The 8,425-nt window shown below is 29.9% G+C and overlaps 1 pseudogene; it reads right to left on the bottom strand.

The window, feature by feature from the left end:
• LOC126879078 (cytochrome P450 9e2-like) overlaps positions 1 to 8,119 on the bottom strand; it is a 55,932-nt pseudogene extending 47,813 nt beyond the window's left edge.
• Between the last annotated feature and the right edge of the window lie 306 nt (positions 8,120 to 8,425).

Below are 8,425 nucleotides of genomic sequence, written 5' to 3' on the forward strand. Positions count from 1 at the left end.
CACCATAATTAGACCAATATTATTATACGCAGCAGAAACAATGACGATGACTAAAAAAGATGAAGAAAACTTAAGAATAGTGGAGAGAAAGATCAAGAGAACCATACTGGGACCAATCAGAACAGAGCAAAATGAATATCGAAGCCGAACAAATGCAGAGATTAAGAAAGTACTAAAAGAAGATATCGTGACCAAAATAAAGCAATGCAGAGTTAGATGGTTAGGTCACATCTGGCGGGCAGGAGATTAAGCAGTGACATATGCTATGATAGAATGGAATCCAGGAGGAAGAAAGAAAAGAGGAAGACCAAGATCAAAGTGGTTGCAAGAAGTTGAAGAAGACTTAAAAAACGCAGGAGTCAGAGAATGGCGGGGAAAAACTAGAGATAGGAAAAAATGGAGAGAAATCGTTAAGAAAATAACATAAGCAAAAGGGACTGATCCTCCTAAGAAATAGGATCTAGAAAGCTTTCGCGACTTAGCCCCATATCGGGGTGTACATTCACTATATATATATATATATATATATATATATATATATATATATATATATATATATATATATATATATATATATATATATATATATATATATATATTGATGTGATCTTGATTATTGATATGAGATAATATTTTTATATGTCATTTAATTTAATCAATGCATTAATAATAATCTAATTAATTTACCAGATCACATATCAATATGTTTTCAACCTCAGGGCTTTTTATAAAATTAATTACTTACATACGTGGCTTCTAAGTATTTCTCAATGGTTCCTAATCGGGATAGGAAAGAAAAGAGTAAAATAATAACACATATGGGTTACAATTGTAATCAAAATATTGTTTATTTTATTTAAATGGCAATCACTGCTTAATATTTGCTATATCTTATTATTCTTAAACATAACATTTACACATGGGAATCTTATTTCCTTTTGGTTTTCAATTGAAAGTTTTTATTAACATTTAACTATTATGATTTATTAGCAACAATTCTATTTAAGTTTGATGAAGCTTTTCTGATATTATTGATTATGTTTCTTCAATTTTAAATGTGGTATTTACTACGAAAAACCCATACATTCATGTCCAAACAAATGAGACTGACCTTTTTCTGGTGAATTGAGAATGTCTTCACACAAGACCCGTTTCCTGCTATCCTTGGCTGCAATCAAAACCTCGTCCTGGCTTCCAGTAATGTTCTCCTCTGAAACTAGCTCGTATAGCTCTCGTTTCCTGCTTCTGTCGTGATGCTGTGTTCTACCTTTTTCGAAACTGCAATCAGCTACCGGGAACTCTTGGCTCAAGGAGGTTCTTTTACTCTCAACCTGGCCTACCTCTCCTTCCACGATAGATACTCCACACTCACGGAACTACACCGGCTTTCTCACTCTCCGTACACTACCGTCTACTACTCGACTTCACTTCTCGACAGCTCAAAACATTCTGATCTCTATTTGTCATTCATTCCCCTACTTTCTAAATATCCCTTCCAGATTCACAAATCAAACTTCCACCACCAACTCTCATTCGCAGTCTTCCTCAAAACCAATTTTTAATCTTTCTAAATATGCTTAATGGATTTCAAAGAAAATAGTTAATTCCCATTCTAAAATTACTTTCTACTATATCCAAATTTTAATGACCTATTCTCTATTTCCACTTAGTCTTATTTAGCATCGGCTAATGATCGATCCTTCCGCGAACAACGATAATGACCTATTATCCGATTTCACTTGAGTCTTATTTAATCACTTCTTAAAATTAAATATAACAATTTGTTGTATACAGGTTGTTCTAAATTTATATGCCCGTGGTTGAGAAAATTGAAAATATTTTATATTAAATTGAATTCTGTTTATAATTATCAAATTTTAATTTTCATATCAAATAGAAATATAACAAATCCCCGCCTTGTATTCGATAAAATTTATCTGCAATTTTAAATAAATTTTCTCGAGGCAAAACCAACTCCCTGTATATTTCCTTACTTTAATCTACGTCTTATACCCCTTCTTCTTGTATTACTCTAATTAGTCCCACCTGTAGAGTAATTGTTTCTTTATTTTCAGTGTCCTCATCCTGTGTTAGAGTGTCGGCTATTATGTTGTCTTTCCCTTTTTCCCATATCAATCTTCTGTCTTTTTCCTCAGATTTTTCACATACTTTTACCGTGTATTCTGCATCCTCGTTTTCATATGCCTCCTCTTCAAATGCCACTGTTTCGATTATATCTTTTTCGCTTTCATTTGTTAGCTTTATTTCTTCTTCTCCTGAGCTCATCTCTTCTTTTGAGGAATCCCAGTTTTCTTTTGCTTTTGATACTCTCAATTTTTCTTCTTCTGGGCTCAACTCTTCTTTTGAGGAGCCACAGGTTTCATTTTCTTTTGTCTTTTTCTGACTTTTTCTCCCTTTTCTTCTTTGTCCTTGCTTCGTTGCCAAATTCATTTTCACTGTTTGTTCTTTACCTGATTCGTCCGTATTTTGTTTCTCCTGTTCCTTGTCCTGTTCTTCTTCTTTTTCTTCTGTTAGATTCATCTTATTATTTTTAAAATCTATCACTACATGTTTTTCTGCCAATTTGTCAACTCCTACTATCATGTCATGTGACATGTTTGGCATTATTACACATTGTAGTGCATACATCTTCTTATCCAGTCGTACCATTACTCGTATGCCTTCATTTATAGTTGCCAATGTCCGTTTGTTTACGCCCACTAAATTTACCCTAGGTATTTTGTAAATTAAATTTGTTAAGTTAACTTCTTCTATTAGTTTTCTGTTGACCAATGTTATTTCAGATCCAGTGTCTATCATAATTTTAATTGGTTTCTCGTTGATAAATCCATCCACAAATTTTAAATCAACTCCATTTTTCTTTTCGTTGTTTCTTGCCAATTTAATAAACTCCTTGGGGTTACAAAAGATTCCTGTTTGATTTTTGGTTTTTAGTGAGCGCCGTCGTGAAAAGACGCCGGTTGCTCATCGTTGTTTATATTTTCGTCATAATGTCTCTCTCCGTCATATTCATCTGTCTGGGTATTATTTACTTCTCTTCTATTTTCTCTTGGTCTGTCGGATCTGTTTCGGTTTTCTCGATATCCCTGTTCATTTTGTCTACCATTATTTCTGTTTTCTTGATTTGCGAGTGTGGTGTTTCTATTCTGGTATTCTCGATTTCTGTCCTCATTCCATTGCCTATTTCTTTGTTCATAATTTCCTCTTCCGTTGTCTCTATTTTCGTTTTCCCTTCTGGGATTAATATCTCGTCTTGTATAGTCCCTCCTATTTTGATTTCTATCTCTGTAATCCTGTGTTTCTCGGGGCCTGTAATCTTCTCGCGACCTTCTTGATTTTCTTTCTCTTAAACGTGATTCTCTTATTTGTAGGAATTGGCATAAACTATCTATGTCTTTGTAGTTTTGCAATGTGATATGGTCTTCCAGCGTTTCTTCGAAATGTCTTGCAATCAGTTCGACTAATTGTTCCGATGAGTAATTATATTGTAAATGTTTTGCGTTATAGTAAATTTGTAATGCATATGTCCTTTCTGATATACCCATCCTATCATTGTATTTCCCATTTTGCAATTCCTTGTTAATTTCCAATTGTTGGACTTTTCCCCAGAAATAATTCAAAAATTTTTGTTCAAATTGTTGCCAACTGTCAAATTCTTCTTCTTTGCAATCGAACCATAGGCTTGCTTCATATTTTAGATGATTTCTGATAGTTTCTTTTGCTGTTTCGAAATTTCCGATGTGCTGTATTTTCTTTTTCAGGCTATTTATGAACGGCACTGGGTGTAATCTTCTTACATCCCCGCCAAACCTTATCTTCACGTCATCTGTGCTATGTATAACCATTTCTCTTCTTTCTCCTACATTTTGTTGAATATTGATTTCCGCAATCTTTCTTTCCATTTCTTCTCTGATTGCTTGAATAGCGTTTTCAAACTTGTTTTCCAAACTTTCCATTTCTTTTTTCTGGCAATTCGTTAACTCCTTCATTTTATTTTGAATTTTCATTTCTTGTTCTTGCATGTGATCTTTAATTTTCACTTCATACTTTTCTATGCGTTCCTCCATTTTCTTGTTGTTCTCTTCTATTGCTTGTTTCATTTTTTGTTGTGTTTCATCCATTTTTTGATCCAATTTTTGTTGTGTTTCATCCATTTTTTGTTGTGTTTCATCCATTTTTTTTTGTGTTTCATCCATTTTTTGATCCACTTTATCCATTTTCTTTGATGTTTCTTCCATGGCTTGTTTCGTTTCACGTTGATTTTCATCCATTTTTTGTGACTGGAGTTGCATCAGTTGTAATAGTTTATCTATTCCTGATAATTCCTGATTTTCTGATGCCATGATTGTCGTGTCTAAAATATCTTCTTGGTCTGAATGTTCTTTTTGTTTTTTGTTGTCTTTGCTTTGGCTTCTTGTCACAGACATTTGTTTTCAAGAAGTACTATCCCCGCCAAATATGAAATTTTACTAGTATGTTACCAAGACGACTTTTTCTCACCCAAATATTATAAATTGTCAATAAATATATGAAATGTAAATATCGTAAAAATAAAATATTAAATCAGTTATGTAAAATTTGTACCTAAAGAGATCTAAAATTTTATGTTATCAAATGTAAGTATCTCACTTTTTACCACAGGCATATAAATTTTCAAATACCGGCTTTACTCTTTCTATCCTTCAAATTTGCTACTAGAAATACTTATCAATGCTTTCCACGTTGGACGACAGTTGATGTGATCTTGATTATTGATATGAGATAATATTTTTATATGTCATTTAATTTAATCAATGCATTAATAATAATCTAATTAATTTACCAGATCACATATCAATATGTTTTCAATCTCAGGGCTTTTTATAAAATTAATTACTTACATACGTGGCTTCTAAGTATTTCTCAATGGTTCCTAATCGGGATAGGAAAGAAAAGAGTAAAATAATAACACATATGGGTTAAAATTGTAATCAAAATATTGTTTATTTTATTTAAATGGCAATCACTGCTTAATATTTGCTATATCTTATTATTCTTAAACATAACATTTACACATGGGAATCTTATTTCCTTTTGGTTTCCAATTGAAAGTTTTTATTAACATTTAACTATTATGATTTATTAGCAACAATTCTATTTAAGTTTGATGAAGCTTTTCTGATATTATTGATTATGTTTCTTCAATTTTAAATGTGGTATTTACTACGAAAAACCCATACATTCATGTCCAAACAAATGAGACTGACCTTTTTCTGGTGAATTGAGAATGTCTTCACACAAGACCCGTTTCCTGCTATCCTTGGCTGCAATCAAAACCTCGTCCTGGCTTCCAGTAATGTTCTCCTCTGAAACTAGCTCGTATAGCTCTCGTTTCCTGCTTCTGTCGTGATGCTGTGTTCTACCTTTTTCGAAACTGCAATCAGCTACCGGGAACTCTTGGCTCAAGGAGGTTCTTTTACTCTCAACCTGGCCTACCTCTCCTTCCACGATAGATACTCCACACTCACGGAACTACACCGGCTTTCTCACTCTCCGTACACTACCGTCTACTACTCGACTTCACTTCTCGACAGCTCAAAACATTCTGATCTCTATTTGTCATTCATTCCCCTACTTTCTAAATATCCCTTCCAGATTCACAAATCAAACTTCCACCACCAACTCTCATTCGCAGTCTTCCTCAAAACCAATTTTTAATCTTTCTAAATATGCTTAATGGATTTCAAAGAAAATAGTTAATTCCCATTCTAAAATTACTTTCTACTATATACAAATTTTAATGACCTATTCTCTATTTCCACTTAGTCTTATTTAGCATCGGCTAATGATCGATCCTTCCGCGAACAACGATAATGACCTATTATCCGATTTCACTTGAGTCTTATTTAATCACTTCTTAAAATTAAATATAACAATTTGTTGTATACAGGTTGTTCTAAATTTATATGCCCGTGGTTGAGAAAATTGAAAATATTTTATATTAAATTGAATTCTGTTTATAATTATCAAATTTTAATTTTCATATCAAATAGAAATATAACAATATATATATATATATATATATATATATATATATATATATATATATATATATATATATATATATATATATATATATATACGAATTTCACTATTTTTGGGTATAGAAGTCAAACTGGGGCCTTAAAGTACACTATTATTCAATATTCAAGCTTTCGGAAATGTTTATTTCCTTTCTCAAGAATTTCTACAATGCAATAAGATAAAATTTAGAAAATATGTATGAAAGAATAAAAAATATTAATGAGTAACTTACCAGAATTTAGATTATAAAAGAATGTTGATTACAATACATAATTAAAAATACTATTACTAAAACGGCTGTTAAACATTTAAAAAAAAACATAGAAACAATAAAAATTCTTCAGAAAACATTTTAGAAAAGATTAAAAAATTGATTAATTTTGAAGTTTTGATCTAATTTTGATTGACTTTTTAAAATTTATTTATAAATTCTAAATACATGGCTGACAAAGATTAAACGTAACTATGGTCATAGCATATCGGTGTCTACATCTACAAGGAATTGAAAACATTTTTTGATAATAAAAATAAGGAAATGTTTAAAGGCAAAAAAAAATTAATTTTAAATATTGGTGATATTAATTAATTTTGTTAACATTTAATGCCAAATTATAAAGTGTAGATTAGAAAAAAATAATAATGATTTGATATAACTATGATTATTTTTCAAAAGAAAGGATGTAATTATAAATTTTGCTAAGATTGTCAATTTCAGATTTTTTGTTCATTGTGTTTTTTTTTTCTTTAAACATTTCTTTATTTTTATTATCAAAAAATGTTTTCAATTCCTTGTAGATGTAGACACCGATATGCTATGACCATAGTTACGTTTAATCTTTGTCAGCCATGTATTTAGAATTTATAAATAAATTTTAAAAAGTCAATCAAAATTAGATCAAAACTTCAAAATTAATCAATTTTTTAATCTTTTCTAAAATGTTTTCTGAAGAATTTTTATTGTTTCTATGTTTTTTTTTTAAATGTTTAACAGCCGTTTTAGTAATAGTATTTTTAATTATGTATTGTAATCAACATTCTTTTATAATCTAAATTCTGGTAAGTTACTCATTAATATTTTTTATTCTTTCATACATATTTTCTAAATTTTATCTTATTGCATTGTAGAAATTCTTGAGAAAGGAAATAAACATTTCCGAAAGCTTGAATATTGGATAATAGTGTACTTTAAGGCCCCAGTTTGACTTCTATACCCAAAAATAGTGAAATTCATATTTCCTAATAAGTCAATTAAGATACTATTTGTATATATATATATATATATATATATATATATATATATATATATATATATATATATATATATATATATATATATACATATAATTGTGTAATCTACAAAATTTATGAAATGATTCTGTTTTGTATCCAGGAATTACAGGACCCAACAAGCAACTTGGATAATTTTTATTCGTTGCTTTGTTTGCGCAAAGCACAAAGAAGTTTTTTGACACAGTATCAATAGTAACAAATACCGATTCTAGAACAAAAGCTTGCATAAAATGGTATGATGTTAACAAAATTCAAGAACTGGATATAACTGGAAAAGATGGAAACTACTAGAATGTACTACAAAATATTTTTATTTAGAAGAAAACACCTATAGAATTGGTTGATTTTTGAAATTACTTAAATTATATTCAATGTTAATGTTAATAAGAAAAAATGTATTACAATTTAATAATAAAATCATCAATTCAAAGATCAATCAACAAAATATAAGCTGTAATTTATAATAATAGCTTGAAAGGTCGATATTTTAAGCAAGCATTACCTTCATCTAACCTGATATCTAATATTAGATAAAAAAGTTTCTACCTTATTAATATTCAGTCCACCATAACACAGTTCACAATAACAACAATATAAATAATCTGATGCGACACTAATTTTCAACGATGTGACCCATCAATCTGGACATTCAAGGTTTCACTGATGATGCTCTTGCTCTGTATCAAAATTTTTGCACAAACGGTTGTGATATTTTTTAATTATAATTGAATAAACAACAAAGATTATCTCTGGTGGAATACAAATTTAAATAAAAAATGAACACTTCAAACAAATCTGATTTTACTTGTATACCCCCCATTTTTTGAGTTAAAAAGAGGATTTTTTGCTTATAATTTTTTATTTGAAAATTTTGCATTTTTGAAAATTAAAAACAGGTGACCTAGGAGAATTTATAACGAAGTTACTCATTTTTTTTTAGTTCACACCAGCTTCCTCTCTAAAAATTAAGAATCTAATATAGTGCCATTTGAAAGAACATTCTTTAAAGTTTTAATGTGTCAAATTCGAAACATATTGTCTTTCAACGGAA

This window comes from Diabrotica virgifera, chromosome 1 (assembly GCF_917563875.1).
Source record: "Diabrotica virgifera virgifera chromosome 1, PGI_DIABVI_V3a".
Lineage (NCBI taxonomy): Eukaryota > Metazoa > Arthropoda > Insecta > Coleoptera > Chrysomelidae > Diabrotica > Diabrotica virgifera.